Here is a 20,799-nt window from a genome sequence, read left to right on the forward strand (position 1 = left end):
GCTGAGGCAGAAGAATCGCTTGAATCCCGAAGGCGGAGGTTGCAGTGAGCTGAGACTGTGCCATTGCACTCCAGCCTGGGCAACAAGAGCAAAACTCCATCTCAAAAAAAAAAAAAAAAAGGAAAGAAATGGGTTCTACGTTGCCCAGGCAAGTCTGGAACTCGCGGGTTCAAATGATCCTTCCTCCTCAGCCTCCCAAAGTGCTATGATTATATGTGTGACCTACCAGGCCCAGCTCTAAATATCTTTAATTGTAAGTGTGTAGCATTCCATACAATCCAAGCACAGTTTTATATAATGGGTTGAGCTAGATCAACAAGGTTATGGATGGCTGGTTCATGATCACCAGGTTGGTGGGTAAAATCAGTCATTAATCTCCCACAAAAGGCCAGGCGCAGCGGCTCATGCTTGTAATCCCAGCACTTTGGGAGACCAAGGCTGGTGGATCGTTTGAGTTCAGGAGCTCAAGACCAGCCTGGCCAACATGGTGAGACTCCTCTCTACTAAAATACAAAAAACTGGCAAGGCTTGGTGGCAGGCACCTGTAGTCCCAGCTGTTTGGGAGGCTAAGGCGGGAAAATTGCTGGACCCAGGAGGCGGAGGTTGCAATGAGCCAAGATTGTGCCACACTGCACTCCAACCTGGGCTACAGTGAAGTAGGAGTTATTAAGAAATTATTTTAGGCAGATAGAGAGGCAAAAGGGGTCCATGGAAAATTTTTCACAGCTCTTTTCTAGAATGAAAGCCCTGGCTCTTAGACTTGGGCCAGCAACCTTTGATATGCAAATGCCAGCTGTTAGAAACTGGGTTCACCCAACAGGGCTATTCCCACCGTTGTCCTCTTGCCCTTGCCCCTACATGTGCCTGGCAGCATGGCCGCCCCCATATATTCCCACGTGTGTGGAACATCAGGCAGCCCTGTATTTGCATATTAAAAGGCTAGAGTGGGAGGGCCAGTTTTTTCCGCCGGGCTACGTGAATGACACCGCCTGGTCAAACCAATCCCCTGAGCCCTATGCAAATCAGACACTGCCTCCTCCACCTATCAAATATAGCTGGCTGGTATTACCTAAGTGTGGAGTTCCCTCTCTTGGCTTTGGAGACCCCTTCCCTCTGTCCCTGTACAAGGGAGTTCCTTCTTTCTTTCTTCCTTCTTTCTTGCCTATTAAACTCTCCGCTCCTTAAAACCACTCCACGCGTGTTCGTGTCATCTCATCTAATTCGATGTGAGACAAGAGCCCTGGTATTCCTCCACTCATCGGAGCCATATCAACAGAGGGTGACTCTGTCTCAAAAAAAAAAAAAAAAAAAAAAAAAAAGACTCCTTTGAAAAACAGAATTTAAAACTTTAAGTGGACAAACATTTTTATTTTTTAAAAAAGTCGACAAATTCTTATAACCAACATTCATGGTCTCAACAAGTTGACAGTTTGAGCAACAGCTGCAGAAGACAAAAAAACCTGAGGTATTTGCAAGAAGCTCTTGCTAGAAGGATTAAGAGGGGCTGAGCGCTGAAGCCTGAGCCAGGTGAGCTGTCATCCTTGCCTCCCCATGTTCCACACCCCGGACACCTCTGATGGGGAGCTTAGGAGACGAGGCGTGGGAGGAGGAGGTGAGGCTGCGCTTCCTTCAGCTCAGGAATGTTGTCTTGAATCTCCCCATTGACGAATAAGGAGGAAAGTGATGTCCCCACCAAGGCTGACAGGCTAAAGAATGGAAAAGCATCTTTGGAGGTCCCCAGGCTGACTACTGAATATCCTGCCCCAGGCGTCCCAGCTCCACAGTGTGACTGGTGGGTGTGCCCTTGGCACCACTTCCCCCATGTGCCGAGTCTTCTGGGAAGCAGGCGGCGCAAATGCGAAGACACGCTAGGGCCTCGCGGACTCTTCACTGTGACCAGCAGCCACCCCTTCCCCAACTCTCTTGTTCCTCTCTTTCCGAGATGGAGCCCATCCAGAACCCGTCTGTGCTGCTGCAAGGTGCATTCTCTCTCCCTCTCTTTCCAGCACACCAGATTCCCTACATTCCAGGGAGGGAGTTATCTCAGTCTCCAGCTGCCCCAGAGTGGTGAGCAGCATTCCACACACTCCAAGCATATAAGAGAGAAGGGCAGGAGGCTGGGGACTGGCAGGAACTCCCTGGGCAGAACCGGTAGAAAGGTAACCTGCATGGGCCCAGGCCAAGGAACTAGAAAACCAGCCTTCCTCAAATCATCACAGAGGCTTCCAGCTGTGCCCCACCCCTTCAACGCTTTCTTCCCAGAGCACTGCTGCTCCCTCTCCACTTTCTCTTGCTCTTTTTTCTTCCCAATCTGTGTCCTACTTCCATCTTCTTCCCATGTCTTTGTGTCTCTCTTCCCTCTCGGGCCCACCTTTGGCTTTTCCAGGTTTTGATAAAAGAGTTTCCTGAGGCTTACCACCGGCAGCCTGACTGAAATTTGGTCTCTTCTTCCCGCCTCCACTTGCCTCCCTGGACACCTAGACATGCTCCCTGAGCTTTTGGACAGGCATCTCAGCAGAGCTGTGGGATCTGGGGCTCAGAGACGTCCAACTAGTCTACACCTAAAATCATATTTCAACAGAATTTCTTTTGAATCCTACTGATGCAGAACTTTGTTCCTTAGTTCAGCTAAAACCAGGTTCTTGTCATACGACCAAGAAAAGCTAGGAACGCAGACACATGGAAGGGTGAGGGGAACAGAATTTATTGAGTGAAAAAAGAAAGAAAAAAAAAACTCTCAGCAAAGCAAGGGTTCCTGCCAGCAGCCCGCCCCCTCCGCCATGTCCTCCCACGCCCCCCCACGTACCCAGTTTGATTCCAGGCCACACACAGGAACTGAAAAGGCCAAGCTCCTCCCCAACTGCACATGGCACGAACTTCCCATGGCTCCACCCTCTTCTCTCAAGTACACAGCCAAGTCAGAAGAGTCTCTGGGGATTCTTCCCCTTATCTACCTCCTGCATCGATATGGTGAAACCATCACCATGAAAATTATGAAAGTTAGCTGGACCCAGTGGCGCACAGATGTGGTCCCAACGTGAAAGGTTGAGATTGGAGAATCACCTGAGCCCGGGGAGTCGAGGCTGCAGTGAGCAGCCTCTGCACCACTGCACTCCAGCCTGGGTGACAGAGTGAGGCTGCATCTCAGCAATAAATTTAAAAATAAAATAAAAATAAAGAGTTACAGCCTACAATGTGCCATTCTGACTAGTGGGAAGCATAGCCTCTTGTGTCCGGAACTGGTTATTTCCCGCGGGTTCTCGGTCTCACTGACGTCAAGACTTCAAGACTGAAGCCATCGGACTCTCCTCCTGAGTATTATGGCTCTGTAAAAATGCGTGTCTGGAGTTGTTTCTTCCTGCCGGTCGGTTCAGGGTCTCGCTGACTTCAGAAGTGAAGCCCCAGACCTTCACAGTGAGCGTTACAGCTCTTAAAGGTAGCACGTCCCGACTTGTTTGTTCCTCCCGGTGGTTTCATGGCCTCGCGTCCGGAGTTGTTTGTTCCCCTCACTGGGTTCCTGGTCTCGCTAACTCCAGGAGTAAAGCTGTAGACCTTCACAGTGACAGCTACAGCTCATAAAGATAGTGAGAACCTTAAGGATGAGCAGCAGCAAGATTTATTGTGAAGAACAAAAGAACAAAACCTCCACTGGCAGAGGATGACCCCCCAAGTTGCTGCCAGCTGGGGGGGCGCCAGCTTTTATTACCTTATTTGGCCCCACCCACATCCTGCTGATTGGCCCATTTTACACAGCACTGATTGGTGCATTTTACAGAGTGCTGATTGGTGTGTTTTGCAGAGTGCTGATTGGTGCGTTTACAAACCTGTAGCTAGATACAGAACACTGATTGGTGTGTTTTTACAGAGTGCAGATTGGTGCATTTACAAACTTTTAGCTAGACACAGAGTGCTGATTGGTGCGTTTACAATCCTTTAGCTAGACAGAAAAGTTCTCCAAGTCCCCACCCGACCCGGAAGCACAGCCGGCTTGACCTCTCACTCTGGCAGAGCCTAGAGAAGGAACTTTGAGATAAGGAAAAGACTAAGACAGGAATTTAAGCTTACTTGGTTTGCGAAGTATACATATTCAACAGGTTACAGAAGGAGCTATGAATATTCATGAAAGTGGTCCTGAAGTACATATACTGAATAAACTAGTATGTTGCATATGACCCATGTGCACCTTAGGGTGGAGACTTAGCATTTAAATGTATTACAATTAGGTCTTATACATCAAAAGGTCTTTTCAGGACACAACAGAACTCAAGTATGCAGCATCTGTAAACCAGCCAGAACCAGTCCACAGTCAGTAGTCTTCTTATCAGGAGGTTACTGAAATCAGTCTTGTGTTCAATCCAAGCTATAGTTTTGGCTGATGGATGATCTGCAAGTTGTTTTAGTCTTGCTTATCTCAAGGCCAGTGTTTGTTTGGCTGCTAGAGAGAAATTAAAACCTTGTGGCAGAACAGAGTTTTTTCTTTAAGTGCAGAGGTGTATGACTTAACCCTGACCCGCCACGGCGTTTGGCCTTGTTTATAGTTTGGTCTTTTATTGGCTCAAATAGTTTGTTCTGTCAGTCTTATGATCTCTGGTTTATTAATGCTGGTCAGTGGTTGTCTAAACCACAAAAGGGAGGAGGTATGAGGAGGCGTATCTGACCTTTCGTCCTCTCCTGGCTGGGAACTCGGTGTTTAAGGTTTCTCTGGCGTCCCCTTGGCCAAGAGCAAGGGGACGCCAGAGAAACCTTAAACACCGAGTCCCAGCCAGGAGAGGACGAAAGGTCAGATACGCCTCCTCATACCTCCTCCCCTTTTGTGTTTAGACAACACTGACCAGCATTAATAAACAGAGATCATAAGACTGACAGAACAAACTATTTGAGCCAAGTCAAGACCACACATAAACCACACCGGCTGCAAACGCCGAGCAGAGGGATCCAGGGTTGTTCTTGGTAATGAACTGAGGTGGAAAGGGAGAATGGCAGTTGTTTTGTGAATCCACTGGAGACACTGAGCAGTAGACAGAAAGCAGATGTCAGGGAGTGGGAACCAGGGAGCTGAGTGGGTCCATCCTAAAAGGGGCAGCTCTGAGGCGTTCCTAACCTTTTAGTGCTGCAGGCCTTGTAGCCAAGCTTTGTGCCCTACCCACGTGTCCTTTAAGGTTGCCATTGAGAATGGCTCCGCCTGTAAGCCCCTGACACTGTTGAGGACTTACCCTGGTTACAGGAGCACTACCCATGGGTAGGGCAGGCTAGAAATGTCTGTGCCCTGGGGGCAGCCCTCAAATGAGATAGGATTTGGTGGAGAAATGCCGCAGCTTCCTCAAGGGGAAGACTCTAAGGCATGTTCTATACAGTAGTCTCGAAGGTCCCAGTGGGATTGAGCCAAGGAGTTCATTAAGTTCATTGCTCATTGATGCACCCTGTGCTGGCTTCTGCCCTTTCCTGTCTACTTTACTATCAATTATGCTGGGGATTTCCTCTCTAATAACCTCCTTGCTTCAAATCTTTGTCTCCAGATCTGCTTCTGAAGGAACCTAACCTAAAACAGACCCCTGTGGCAATTTGTGAAAGCTGCTGTACTTCTCAGAATAATGGTGGGGTTTTGTTTTTTGTTTGTTTGTTTGTTTGTTTGTTTTGAGACAAGGTTTTGCTGTGTTGCCCAGGATGGAGTGCATTGTCATGATCATAGCTCACTACAGCCTCCACCTCCTGAGTTCAAAAGATCCTGCTGCCTCAGCTTCCTGTGTAGCTCGGACTACAGGTGCAGGTCACCACACCTGGCAGAATAGTGTTTTAAGTGTATGAAATAAAATAGATAATGATAGATGTAGGAGGCAGATAAAGGGGAGGGTCCCTGGAGAATCTCTGACCTGCCTGCACACTGGGAAAACGGAGTGGAGCCATGGGAAGTTCAAGCCAAGTGTGCAGTGGTGGGGGAGGAGCCTGGCCTCTTCAGCTACTGTGTGTGGCCTGGAATCAGTCTGTGGAGTGGAGACCTGTTGGCAGGAACCCCTCTTGCTTTGCTGAGAGGTTTTTTCTTTTCTTCTTTTCCTTTTTCACCCAATAAATTCCATTCCTCTCCCTTCAAAGTGTCTGCCTGCCTAACTTTTCCTGGTCATGTGACAAGAACCCGGTTTTAGCTGAACTAAGGAGCAAAGTTCTGCATCAGTATTGCCAGGCTGGTCTTAACTCCTGGGCTCAAGCGATCCACCCACCTCAGCCTCTCAAAGTGCTGGGACTGCAGATGTGAGCCACAGTGCCCAGCCAGCTGTAACTCTTTAAAAGAAATAAAGCTCTCCTTTCCAAATTTAGGATTTTTCTTTTCTTTTTTTTTTTTTTTTTTAAGAGACAGAGTCTCACTCTGTCGCCCTGGTTGGAATGAATAGCTCCCTGCAGCCTCAAACTACTGGGATCCACCTCAGCCTCCTGAGTAGCTAGGACTACAGGCATGTGCCAGCACACCTAGCTAATTTTTATTTATTTATTTATTTTTGGTAAAGAAAGGGTCTCACTATGTTGCCCACGCTGGTCTCGAACTCTTAGCCTCAAGCATTCCTCCCATCTCCACCTACCAAAGCGCAGGGATTACCGGCAAGAGCCACCGTCTGCCCAGCCTAAAGTTGTGATTTTTAAGTTAACATATCACTGTGAAATTAATTTGTGTTTTCTGTTTTTTCCTCACATAACCCTGCCTCCCTCCCACTCTTCGCACCACCCTGCACTTCCAAGCCAGGAGAAAGGACTTTGTGCTCCTTCACCTCAGAAACCTGAACTCAGAATTTCCTTGCAGACACTTTTCAGGCTTTTGTTTGCTGGAGACTGGAGTTCCCTGAGAGGATTAAGGGTGTGGTTGGGAGTGTCTAAAGGAGCCCAGTGCCTTGAGGGCAGCCAAGAAGACAGAGTCCCTGGACTGGATAGCAGCTGAGGTAGGTGGATCCCTCTGGGGTGGAGACCTTTCCCAGCTCCGCAGCCCCAGGCGTGTCAAGGGCTGTCAAGGCCTCAGAGGAGACCAGCTGCCTCTGCACCTCAGGAAGCAGTATCCTGACACCTGGACTCCAGAGTGCACAAATAAAAGGAGCACTTGCCTTTGGGAGACCTCAGGATGTTGACAATGAGAACATCATGGATGGGCGGGGTGGCTTGCTCCTGTAATCCCAGCACTTTGGGAGGCCAAGGCAGGTGGATCACCTGAGGTCAAGAGTTCGAGACCAGCCTGGCCAACATGGTGAAACACCGTCTCTACTAAAAATACAGAAATTAGCCAGGCACAGTGGCAGGTGCCTGTAATCCCAGCTACTCAGGAGGCTCAGGCAGGAGAATCGCTTGAACCTGGGAGGCAGAGGTTGCAGTGAGCCAAGATCACACCACTGTGTTCCAGCTTGGACAACAAGAGAGAAACTCCGTCTCAAAAAAAAGAACATCATGGACTCCAAAGGGCCTGAAGTGCAGAGTCCTGAAGCCATCTCAGACCGCAAGGCCGCCTTAAGGGTAGAAGGAAGCACACTAAGATGATAGGAACAGAGCCTGGGTCCGTCATGCCAGGGAGCCTCCACACCTTCCCTGGACATTTCATCTCAGACCTCGTGGACAAAGCAGAGAAATAAATATCTACTTTGTTTAAGCCACTTTATTTTCAATTGTTTTGTTTCAAGCAGGCTTTCCACAAAGGTCCCAGTCTGACAGCATTAATTGGTGGGCTAGAATTTGTGGACGGTTTCCGTGTATGTATTCTGCAAAACAATCCATAAGAAAGAGTTGAACAAGTCTTGGGACTAGCTAGAGAAGTTGGCAATAAAAGAGAGGAAGTGGCCGGGTGCAGTGGCTCACACCTGTAATCCCAGCACTTTGGGATGCTGAGGCGGGCAGATCATGAGATCAAGAGATTAAGACCATCCTGGCCAACATGGTGAAACCCCATCTCTACTGAAAATACAAAAATTAGCCAGGTGTGATGCTGCGTGCCTGTAGTCCCAGCTACTCGGGAGGCTGAGGCAGGAGAATCACTTGAACCCGGGAGGCAGAGGTTGCAGTGTGCCAAGATCGTGCCACTGCTCTCCACCCTAGCAACAGAGCGAGAATTCCATCTCAAAAAAAAAGAGAGAGAGAGGAAGTAGCCTTTCCACTGCCCCTGCTACGCCTAGAAGGTTCCCCAGCATAAGAAGGGACCATTTGCATCTCAAACAGCACAATAGGCAGCCTGCTGGGTGGCCGGGGAAACTGTCCAAGACAGGACTCTGCCAGAGGCCTTTTCTTGTCCTTTGAATATTTCAGCTTCTGTTGAGGAACGTTTAGGCTTTCCCAGGACAAAATAATTTTTAACATTTTATTTGTCTTATTAAATATTAAATAAATACATTTGTAAAAGATACAGAAATGAATAACACTGATACAAAGAATGACAAAGTGACCTTTTAAATTTGAGACCAATTCCATCTAAACCAATCCAAGCCACCTGTAGCTGCTGGTTTGATTGCAATAACCAATACTGGACCACGGTTACTTAACCTACCAACCCCAGAAGAAATCTTTCATAACCGTGATGATCATGAAGGAAATACAAACATGGCTAACCTGTGTCGTGAAAAATGGGAGCTAATCAAGGTATCTGAAATGAATGAGAAGACTGAGGATGTTCTGAAGGAAATGCAGGAAGGAGAATTAGCATAAGTGCATCCATGTTGAACTTATACATAAATCTTTCCTTGGTTGGCAAGAGTCCAGAATATGACATCACAGTGTGTGAAGGAGGCTGAGGGGAAACAGACTGTCCCATGCATTACTGGCAGCAGTGCAGATGGCACAATTCTGTGGAACAGCCCTGCAATATCTACCAGAATGATACACGCAAAAACCTTTTGTCTCAGAGATCCTCCTTCTGGGAATTTATCTTATAGATTCACCTACACAAAGGTAAACTTGCTTATGTATAAGGTTATTCACTGTGGCGTTATTTGTAATAACAACGGATCAGAAACAGCCCAATAACCCAGCAATAGGAGACTGGTGGAACACACAGCTCTGGTAGATCCACCAGTGGAATGCTATAGAGCTGTCAAAATGAAAAAGGCAGGACGAATAGCTGTATGTGGTGATAAGGAAGGATACCCAGTATATTTAGTTACAATTTTAAAAGGAAGGAGCAAGATGTATATAACATGCTTTTTTTGTGTAGTAAAAGAGGAAATAAAAGTATTTTATTTATGTTTGCATAAAGAAACGCTGGGAGAATAAATAAGGCACTATTATGGTAAAAATGATTATTGACAGGGGCAATGTGAGGGGGAACAAGAGAGGGTAGGGATGGGGTGGGAGTGATATTTCTCATGTACTTGTTGACATCATTTTTATTTGAACTACATAAATGAAACATCATTTTAAAAACTAGGCCCGGGTGTGGTGGATCACACTTGTAATCCCAGCACTTTAGGAGGCCAAGGTGGGAGAATGGCTGGAGCTCAGGTGTTCAAGACCAGCCTGGCAACATACCAAGACTTTGTCTCCACTAAAAAAAAAATTTTAAATTAGCCAGGCATGGTGCCACACACCCGTAGTCCCAGCTACTCATCAGGCTGAGGTGAGAGGATTGCTTGAGCCCAACAGTTGAAGGCTTCAGTGAGCTATGATCATGCCACTGCACTTCAGCGTGGGTGACACAGCAAAACCCTGTCTCAAAAAAACATATATAGAATTTTAAAAATCCGTATCTGGACAATTTATTAAAATCAAAGACATACAGAGGGCAGCTCTTTAGTAACCAAGAAATAAGGACATGGATCAAAAATAATTGTGCTTTGTTTTTCTGACCAAGTCCCTCCTCTGGTCCCATGCCCTATTTTTCATAAAAACAAAATTTCCAGACTTGGAGACATTTCAGGGAATCCTTGCCAAGAAAAATGCTGATAAATTGATGGACACAGGAGCCTACAATGCAAAAAAAGAGAAAGCTATAAAATGTTCCAGGCGGTTGGAGAAGCATATTATCTTTGTCATTTGGGGCTATAAAATATGCATGAAATGTCACATTCCTTACTTTTACTCAATCAAATGTAATCTGCTCTGTGTCCCACCCTGGAAGACTAGGAGGAAATTCAACCCTAGTCATTAATGAGGCTGTCTCCTCCCTCCAACACATTACAAAATACCAGGGGCTTATGCAGTACCAGAAAAGCTGGGAGCAAGGCCAGGTCCTTAGTACTCAGGATAGCCATCTTAGTTCGCCCTGGCTGCTATGACAGAATACCAGAGACTAGGTGACTTAAATGACAAATTTATTTTTTGTTTTTTTGTTTATTTGTTTGTTTGTTTTGAGACAGGGTCTCACTGTATCACTCAGGCTGGGGGGCAGTGTTGCAATGTCATCTCACTGCATCCTCGACCTTCCAGGCTCAGGTGATCCTCCTACCTCAGCCTCCCAAGTAGCTGTGACTATAGGTGCACACCACCACATCTGGCTAATTTTTTTTTTTTTTTTTTTTTTTTTTTAAGATATAGCCTCACTCTGTCACCCAGGTTGGAGTGCAGTGGCACACTCTCGGCTCACTGCAACCTCTGCCTCCCAGGTTCAAGCAATTGTCCTGCCTCAGCCTCCTGAATAGCTGGGAGTATAAGTGCCCGCCACCATGCCCGGCTAATTCTTTTGTATTTTTAGTAGAGATGGGGTTTCACCATGTTGGCCAGGCTAGTTGTGAACTCCTGACCTCAGATGATCTGCGCTTCTTGGCCTCCCAAAATGCTGGGATTATAGGCATAAGCCATAAGTTTTTGTATTTTTGTAGAGATGGGGTTTTTCACCATGTTGTCCAGACTGGTGTCAAACTCCTGGGCTCAAGTAATCTGGCCACCTTGGTCTCCCAAACCTGTACTAGGATTACAGGTGTGAGCCACCACAGCCAGCTGAAGAAATATGTATTTCTCACAGTTCTGGAGACTAGGAAGTCCAAGATCCAGGTACCGGTAGATTTGATGTCTGCTGAGGGCTCCCTTCCTGGTTCTCAGACTGCGGCCTTCTCACTACCGATGGGCAAGAGAGAGAGCGCTGGTCTCTAACTCATCTTATAAGGGCACTAATCACACATGGGGGCTCCACCCTGATGACCTCAGCTAAACCTAATTACCTCCAAAAGGCCCCACCTCCAAATATCATCACACTGGGGGTTGGGTTTTCAACATATTAATTATGGGGGGACAGAGACATTTAGCCCGTAGAAGCACTATTGTTTCTGTAGTTCCCTCTGCTTTCAGAGGCTACAGTCAAGTCCTGGTCAGGATGTCCTCTGGGTCAGGCCCAGCACTTCCCCTCACATCAGCAAGGTCCATATCACCCATAGTAGAATCTCCCTGGGGATCCTGGCCTCTGTGCCCCTAGCTGGGAGAAACTATGGCTTCTCTGGGCATTCTCCAGCAATCCTTCAGCCTGGGAATGCTCTGGGCAGAAGTGGGGGGTCTGAGTCTCCACCACTCGTGGGGAGAAAGCACCAAATTTTCAGACCCTAGAGAATCTCAACCTCTGCTCAAGACACACCCACAGCCCACTTCTGTCTCTCTTAGCCAAGGTGTTTGCACATAATCCAAATGCCATCACCACCCACCGTCTCCATACTCAAGAAAGAGCCTCAGAATTGGGAACAAAAAGCCCAGTAACTTTCTTGGTGAGGGGAATATACATAGAGCAACAAGAACAAAACGAAAAATAATTCCACAGTAAATTACCCTTACACAAGCCTGGCGTGGGAGCTTCGCTGAACTGTAATGGAATGAAGAGCTGGGTAATGCTGTAGCCATAGCCTGGCAAAGTGAGTTGAAGGAGATAGAGCCTTACAGAGCCAAGAAGTTACTCACCCTGGGCATGAAGGCTCTGGTCCAGGTGCAGATACAGCTATTTCAGTTACCTATCACTGAGCAACCACCATCCCAAACCTAGTGGCTTAAAACAACAGTCACTTCCTTACATAAAAAATTGTGTCTGTCAGTTCAGCAATTCTACTCTGCTTGATGTTAACTGGAGTCACTCAATGGCATCTTCGGCAACTGGCTGGTCTGGAGTGTTCAAGACAGCTTCCTTCACATTTTTGTCACCTTTGTGGGGACAGCTGGGCTCTGCTAGTGGTTGGCCAGAGTGCCCTACACGGCCATTCCAGCAGGCAGTGGCAGGGAATTTGAACTTCTTCTTTTGTGGGGATGTGGGGCACAGGGTCTTGCTCTGTTGCCTAGGCTGGTGTGCAGTGGCGTGATCATAGCTCACTACAACCTTAAAGGGCTTGAGCGATCCTCCTGCCTCAGCCTCTTGAGTAGCTGCGACTACAGGCATGAGCCACCATTCCCAGCTAATCTTTTCTTTTTTGTAGATATGGACTCTTACTATGTTGACCAAGCTGGTTTGAACTTCTGACCTCAAGTTATCCCCCTGCCTCAGCCTCCCAAAGTGCTAGGATTTACAGAGGCACACCACTGTGCCCAGTCTGAATTTGAACTTTTTTTTTTCCCCTGAGACAGAGTCTTGGTCTGTCACCCAGAGCTGGAGTGCAGTGGTGCGATCTTGGCTCACTGCAACCTCCACCTCCAGGGTTCAAGCAAATCTCAGCCTCTTGAGCTGAGAGTACAGGTGGGCACCACCACATCCAGTTAATTTTTGTATTTTTAGTGGAGACGGCATTTCACCATGTTGGCCAGGCTGGTCTCAAACTCCTGACCTTATGATCCGCCCGCCTCAGCCTCCCAAAGTTCTAGGATTACAGGCTTAAGCCACCATGCCCAGCCTGATTTTGAACTTTTTACAAGGTGATTCAGGCTCCCAGATAATGCTCCAGGAAACAAGAGGTGGAAGGTGCTATTGAATCCTGGGCTGGAAGCTGGCTTAACATCACTTCCAACAATTTGTGTCAATCAAACAGCCACACAGCCACCCAGATTTAAGGGGTCCCCACCTCCCAATAGGAGAAGTAGCAAAGGATATGTGGCCAACTTTTTAATCTGCAATGAATAGAAGTAGTCCCGTTCCTCCAGCTGATTGCCAGGTGAGTTGCAGCTGGCTTCAACAATGGCACATATGAAACTTAGTGGCTCTGGTAAAGACATCAACAAGATCTGAAACTTGATCAAATGTCTGCCTGGCTGATGTGAGCAGCCCACAGGCCTTACTGCCAGATTTACCAATGCCGCTACCCATGCTCAAGAGTTCAGCTAGCATCTCGTGAAGGAGGCAGCAAATAAGGCTCTCAATAACGCAAACCCATCCGTATTAGGGTACTCCAGGGAAACAGACCCAATAGGAGAAATAAGGGCCACATGCAGTGGCTCATGCCTGTAATCCTAGCACTTTGGGAGGCCGAGGTGAGAGGATCGCTTGAGCCCAGGAGTTAGAGACCAGCCTGGGCAATATAGTAAGACCTCATCCGTACAAAAAGTATAAAAATTACCTGGGCATGGTGGTGCGCACCTGTAGTCCTAGCTACTCAAGAGGATGAGGCTAGAGGATTGCTTGAGCGTGGGAGATCAAGGCTGCAATGAGCTAGGATTGTGCTACTGCACTGCAGCCTAGGCAACAGAGTGCGATCTTGTCTCAAAAACAAAAAAAAGAGAGAGAGAGAGAAATCAGTAGATGATAGGATGCAGAGATAGATAAGTAGGTAGGTAGGTAGATAGATAGATAGATAGATAGATAGATAGATAGATAGATAGATAGAATGAGGAATTGGCTCACATGATTATGGAGGCTGTAAAGTCCCACAGTCTGCCATCTGCAAACTGAGACCCAGGAAAGCCAGTGATATAATTCCAGTCTGTATCCACAATCTTGTGGACTAGAGGAACCAGGGGAGCTAATGGTACAAATCTCAGTCCAAAGAGAGAAGAAGACTGATATTCCAGTTCTAGCACACAAGCAGGAAGAAACAGTAGTGAATTTCTCTTTCCTCTTTTTGTTCTGTTCAGGCCTTCAGCAGATTAGATGATGCCCACCACAGTGGTGAGGACAATCTACTGAGTCCACAATGCTAATCTCACCCAGAAACACCCTCAGAGACACACCAAGAAATGTTATTTAATCTGGGCACCCACAGTGCAACACACTCAAATTGACACGTAAGATTAACCATCTAATTATACCCTAAAAATCACATCATCTAATCCATTTACATTTTTGCAGCATATAAAAAATCCATGAGATCAATTCAGGAAGCCATAAAAAGGTGATCAAAAAGAAGACGGAGTCAAGGAAGATGTCAAGCAGGAAAGAGCAGAAAGTCCTTCATGATTTAAATTCTGCACCACCACTAACGCCCCACTCATTGCCCCTTGATGAAACGACAGCAGAGATCCAATGTTGAGAGCACAGAGCACAATGAGCAGTGAGATAATAAAAGACCATTCCCACCTCCCTTACTGCATTCTGCAGCCTCATTTTTCACACTTGTTTTTTATTTTTATTTATTTTTTTTTTTTTAAAGACAGAGTCTCACTTTGTAGCCCAGGCTGGAATGCAGTGGTACGATCTTGACTCACCGCAACCTCCACCTCCCAGCCTCCAGGAAGCTGGGATTACAGGCATGCACCACCACACCTGGCTAATTTTTGTATTTTTAGTAGAGATGGGGTTTCGTCATGTTTGTCAGGCTGGTCTCGAACTCCTGACCTCAGGTGATCCATCTGCCTTGGCCTCCCAAAGTGCTGGGATCACAGGTGTGAGCCACTGCGCCCAACCACTTCCGTCTTTTAAAAAAAAGTTTTTATATAAATAAAACATACATACAGAAAAGTACATTACTTTTAAATGTACAGCTCAAAGAACTTTCACCAACAGCATATGTATGCAACCAGTGCCTAGATTAAGGAACAGAGCATTCCCAGGATGCCAGGGGCCCCCTCCTGTGCCTTCTAGTTACTACCCTCCCCAAAGGACAACCTCTCTCCTGACTACTACCATTTTGCCTGGACTTGAGTTTTATATAAATAGAATCATACAATGTGCTCTTTTGCAGCTGGCTTCTTTCACTCGACTTTATGTCTGCACATTTGCCTGTGTTATCACATGCAGTTATAGGAACATTCCTTTTCAGTGCTGAGAAGTATTCCACTGCACGCAGATGCCATAGTTTTCCTCCGCTTTCTCCTGCTGAAGGCTGTTTGGGTCATTCCCACTTTAGGCAGTGTGGGCTCCAGTGCTTCTCTGTTGGGAGCAGCTCTGCTCCTCCTGTCCCTCAATGAGTGCCACTCACTGAGGACACTATGGAGAGTGTGACTGGGCACCACACAGTGCCCCCGACTCAGGGGCTCCAGGTCCCCTTTGGCTCAAAGACGAAGCAAGACAGAGCTTTCTGTCTGACTCCACAAACCTTTCTGCCATTTCTGCCACCTCCCCAGGACTCAGCCCAGGGACCTCTTTCTCTAATACCCACAAATATGCGCATCGTTATTATGACCCATCTGCCCCACCAGCCCAAGGGAACCCCTTTCTGTTAGAAGGTGAGGGATGGTTGCTCTTAGTCTCCATTTCTGCTAAATACCTGGCCTATGTCATAAATCCTTTCAGTTCGCACGAGGTCTCATGTTTGAAATTTAGGAGGCAGAAGATGCTGCCTGGCTCTGCTTTCTGCTGACCGCCAACCCTCCTACCCCAACTGCTAGAAGGGCTGTGGAGTGGGAGGGGAGGAGGGAGAGATACAGATGAAATAAATCAGAAGGTTTTTTTTTTTTTTCTAGAGATGAGGTCTCACTCTGTCGCCCAGGTTGGAGTACAGTGGCAAAATCATAGCTCACTGCAGCCTGGAACTCCTGGGCTCAAGTGATCCTCCTGCCTCAGCCTCCCAAGTACCTACGATTACATGTGTGAGCCACCGCACCTGGCCAGAGAATATTTCAAAATGTTTTCCCTTCACAGTTACAATGGAAAGGATTTGGACCAACCCACTTCTGCCATCTTTCTTGGGCAATGGACACTGATGGTTACGGATGCCCTTAACTTGTTCCCAGCGGGGGCTTCTCATACTCTTAACAAACACACAGACAGGCATCCAGCTCCGCAGTGTCTCAGTCTGTGTCATTGGTTTGTCTGGGGCTCCAAATGTCCCGCTTCTTCTGGGCATCCATTATCTTTTTGCAATAGAGTGCAAAGCCCCCTCAGCTCAGTGGTCTTCCCTCAGAGCCTGGAAGCCCCTTCATTAGGGTGGCTGGATACTTTCTTGAGATATTAACATGTGGTTTTTGTTCTTCCTGTTTTGTCACTGTTCCTACCCCATTCCAGGAAGCGTTTGCACATCCTGGCCCCAGAGCATTTTGCGTAGCCTCACCAAGAGAAGAAGTTGGAAAGAGAAAAGGAGAAAAGAAAAAAAGGAGAGAAGAAGTTGGCAGAGGAGATCTCCCCAGCACCTGGGTTCTTTGCCAGGGGAGAGAGGTGAGCACACTGGAGTGAAGGAGGCAAAAGCTGCCCAAGGGAGTAGCAGGGGAGATTCCCAGATGCTGCGGAAGGGATGTGGTTTGGGGGTCCTTGGAGTAGTGAGAAGCAGCCCTGCTCCCACACAGAACCCCACACACACAGCAGTTGGGATGGGGGGAGGTCAAGGATTCCAAAGGAAAGTAGCTAAGAACCTTGGCCTTGCTAACCACAAAGAAAGACTCCCATTCATATCAGCTGTGTCTGAAGGTCAGCGGGCCAGACTCTGAATGTTCTAGGCTGGGCCAGACCCCTGGGATAGTCACTGGACCCCATAGAAGAAGAGATAGGGGAGTCCCTAATAAAACTTCAATTACATTTCCTGCCTGCTTGGTCAGTGGATACTAAATACAGATGACTTAGAAAAAGAAAGAATTGTGAGATGCTGTGGAGTCAACTGAATGCCATCATTAGCATCCTCCTCTTCAGAGTCCTGTATCCCGGCGACGGAGCTCAAGGTTTAGTCTAAAGCTTCCCTACCCCCGGCGAGGAGGTCTTTATAGTGGAGGTGAAAGTTTACACACCACATTCTGAGAATTTTTTTTTAAAGTAGCCTCTATTTTGTATGATTTCTCATCCTGTTAGAGTAAGTAGCTAGTCAGGGATGAACAGGGCAGGAGCAGGCACCCCAGACACCCACAGGAATGTCAGGCAAACATCAGGTGAGGGTCAGGCAGTTGTTAATGGTCTCTCTAAAATAATTGGTCACAGCTGGCACCAGAGACGGGCAGTCTCCCAATAGAAAACACCTGAAACTAGTGATCAGCAGTTTCCCGATAAGATCCCAATAAGTGACCAAAGAGGCAAGAATTGAGGTTACTGCAGACCCCTACGGATTTGCTGCCGCTAACAATCCCTACTACTGCTGGGGAGGAGGTTCTAATAGTGTCTATTAATTAAAGATATCTCAGTCTCTTTTCTATCCTCCCTCCCCAGATACTGCTCAGTCCACCTCATGAGATTGTCCAGGGGCTTTCGAGACCCAGGCAATGGGAAGAGAAGGCCGTGGAGGTGGACTGAGAATGCTGGGTGACTAGATTAACTATGCTGCCCTCCACAAGGCACCTCCAGTATGATGCACAGCTGTGGCTATCAGCAAATTCCCCTTTCTCCTCTTGCAGATGCCCTGGAGAACATGGATAGGGCTGCAGGTGGTTAATGGTTCGAAGACTACTCAGTGAAGACACTGCCTGGGGGAGCAGAGTGTGGCCACATCTAAGGAAAGAGGGTACAGGTGAGCAGGAGAGGAAGTGAAGGAGAAGGGAGCAGGTGAGGGTTGCAGAGGGGCTGAGGAGGGTCAGGCAGAGCCAGGGTACCAATCCAGCTCCTTGGAAGGTAGCTCAGTTGACTCCTTACCATGTGGCGTTTGTATAAGGTGGACAGCAGAGGCCTGGGGCCAGAGAGAGGCTGGACCAGACCTCCACTGTAAAGATCTCCTTGCCAAGGTCCGGGTAGGATGTCCTTAAGTCTGAATCTTGATCCCCATCGCTGGGATACAGGACTCTGGAAGAGGAAGATGCTAAATGACTGCATTTGGGGAGGGAAAGACACACTCACTTGTCCCCAGCCCCGAGTTGCCCTGTGTTGCTGCCACAGTACGTAACTACAGTCATAAACTATATTTGAAACATGATGGAACCTGAACCATGGCAGTAGCTTCAGTTGACTACATTAACTGGGAAAGTTGATTCATGATTCTATACTGTAATCATATAAAAATTAAATCAGACGTGCGCGCTCACATGCACACAAATATTCTGGAAAGCTGAGATCCACAGCTCCAAGATGGGGAAAGGGCTCCCCCTGGTGGGATTGCCAGAGGTTCCCCCATGGAACCGCAAGCCCCAGACCAAGCCAAAGCCCAAGCAAAACAATTTGCTATGTCATGCAGGATTGGAAGACTTTCGTTTGCTTCAGGGCCAATTTATGACTCCTGGCATTCTCTGTCCTGAAATGACACCCAGTTCCAGGAAGAACTGGATTCTAGGACCAACTTGAGGCGCCCCAGGAGACAGTCTGGGCATGCCGGTCAGCCGATGTGTGCGGGGGAAGACTGTCCACATTTGCTCCTCAGTCCCACTTGGCCCAATCACAGGCCACCACCCACAGCAAAGGGGAGCCAGGGCCCCTGGGCAAGGGTAGATGCTGCCTCTCATGCCCCTGAATTAGCCAAGACGCACTCCAGCAGGAAACCTTGTTCTGCTTATATTGCAAAGGAGGCACCACTTCCTATGTAGTCCCTGCCCAGAGCACCTTGCTTGTGCGGCTGAGAAATGTCAAATGCAGCAGGAGAGGGAGATCAGCCACAGCCAAGAGTGCGCCCTGCCACCGTCTGTTGACCCAGGTCAGAATGGTGTGGAACACTGGACAGTTTACTCACTGGGTTCTAAAAACACAGCAACACAATGCTCTGGGTGCCTCCTGGCTGTGATGTGCACCATTGTTTTCTGGGGAGATCCCATCATATATGAAACTTCAGATGTTCATCCAGGGATCATGTCAAGCTTCCATTGTTTGCTCTCATATGCTCCCTGGAGCTGGATTCCACCCTGGCTCAAGACCTTTGATGAAGTGCTGGCATGGAGCAGAAACTCCCTTAAGCAGCAACCCCTTTTCCCCCTTGCCACCCACCCCCACCAGCACCCCATCCTAGGGATGCCACCCCAGGGCTCCTCTCATGCGTCCCCAGGTTGGGGGAGGGGCAGCACTACTTCCTCAGTTCTCAACTTCAGGTTACTGCTACAGAGCCTCACACCTGATCCAGCCTTGAGAAAGCGATTAGAATATGACTGGAAAACATTGTTAGTGATCCCCAAATGTGTAGTATAAAGATACAGTAAATGCTTCTACAAAAATAGACACGAGTGAAACAGGCTAGTCCAGGGGCTTTCAATACAGAGCGATAATAGATATAATATTAGAGAAAATTAAAAAGCAGTGCTCCACAAAGGGAGAATATCCCCAAAGATATCCCCAGAAACTGAATATAAATGCAAAAGATGAACAGGGCTACAGCTGTGGCCTGATGGGTTCTGACTTTGGGTACAGTCAAGGGCAGCTGGGAGGTCAAGTCCTGTTGAGTACTGAGTGATGAGATAGAATTAAATTGCCCACTGAGGTAGGGAACCAGTGTCATGGTCACTGTGAAAATATTAGGGACTGGGATTCCCCTCTTGCCCACACTTCCACCCTCTTTAAGAAGACTGAAATAGCTTGCTACTAACTTCGCCTGGGACTGTGGCCTAGGGAGGCCCAAGGTTAACAAACGGCACCACACCTGGGCTTCACTGAGCCTCCCACAGCCATGGGGCTGGATGTGAGTCATCCCCAGGGTTATTCCAGGGCGGGAGCCCCGACTGCCATATAAGACCTAGTCCTAAACACCCGCCCTTGGGAAGGGCAACTGCACAGCCACTAGGCAGAGAGGAGTGAGGAACAAGAGAAGGGAGAGAGAAAAAACCTGGAAATGAACCTGGAAGCTGAAATCCCAAAACACAGAAAAACTAACACTGAGAAAGGCAGCCAGCAACATCAATACTAGAGAGAGATGCATGCCAGGTGAAGTGAAAAGAATATAATCATTGGAAAGAGACTTCAGTATCCTCAAAGAGGCAGTTAAACATATAATGTTCACTTAGAAATCAAGCCACTGTGAGGTTAAAACCAGGCAGAAACATGCTGTCATGTAACAATGGAACAAAAATATTAGGTAATAAATGGTTTGGGAGAAATAATTATTAATATTTGGGAAAATACATATAGTAGATGTAAATCCTCACTTCATCTAACATACCCTGAGCAAATCTAAATATTTTTCAATCTCTGAGAAGGGTAGGATGTTCTAAATTAGCTGAGAGAAGCCAGGTGTGTTGGTGGTGTAATCCCAGCTACTTGAGAGGCTGAGGCAGGAAGATCGCTTGTGCCCAGAAATTCGAGACCTGCCTGGGAAACACAGCGAGACTCCCAATCTCTTAAAGAAAAATAAAACTAGATTTTAAGATAAATATCATACAAGAAATATGAATGTAATAAGTAAAATGCGGGAAAAAAGTAAAAAAACAAATTAACTGAAACAATAGGCCAACAAAAGAAAGGAATATATGCAAATATTTAACTACAAAAAGTTTTAAAAAAATTTTTTTTTCTTTTCAGACAAAGTCTCACTCTGTCACCCAGGCTGGTGTGCAATGGCATGATCTTGGCTCACTGCAGCCTCCACCTCCCAGATTCAAGCAATTCTCCTGTCTCAGCCCCTCGAGTACCTGAGTACCTGAAACTACAGGCACAGGCCACCATGTCCAGCTAATTTTTTGTGTTTTTAGTAGAGACAGGGTTTCACCATGTTGGCCAAGCTGGTCTTGAACTCCTGACCT

The 20,799-nt window shown here is 47.4% G+C and overlaps 2 long non-coding RNA genes across 2 annotated transcripts in view; one reads left to right on the forward strand and one right to left on the reverse strand.

Annotated features, from left to right (window-relative positions):
• The window catches only part of LOC112422972 (uncharacterized), an 86,403-nt gene that overhangs the window by 20,826 nt on the left and 44,778 nt on the right, over nucleotides 1–20,799 (reverse strand). The gene's annotated exons all lie outside the window — the stretch shown is intronic.
• On the forward strand, nucleotides 16,267–17,635 carry LOC112422973 (uncharacterized). Its single transcript, XR_003013373.2, has 2 exons — nucleotides 16,267–16,387; nucleotides 17,548–17,635. It is a non-coding gene; the product is annotated as an uncharacterized lncRNA (long non-coding RNA).

The sequence above is a fragment of the Macaca nemestrina genome, chromosome 5 (assembly GCF_043159975.1).
Source record: "Macaca nemestrina isolate mMacNem1 chromosome 5, mMacNem.hap1, whole genome shotgun sequence".
NCBI lineage: Eukaryota > Metazoa > Chordata > Mammalia > Primates > Cercopithecidae > Macaca > Macaca nemestrina.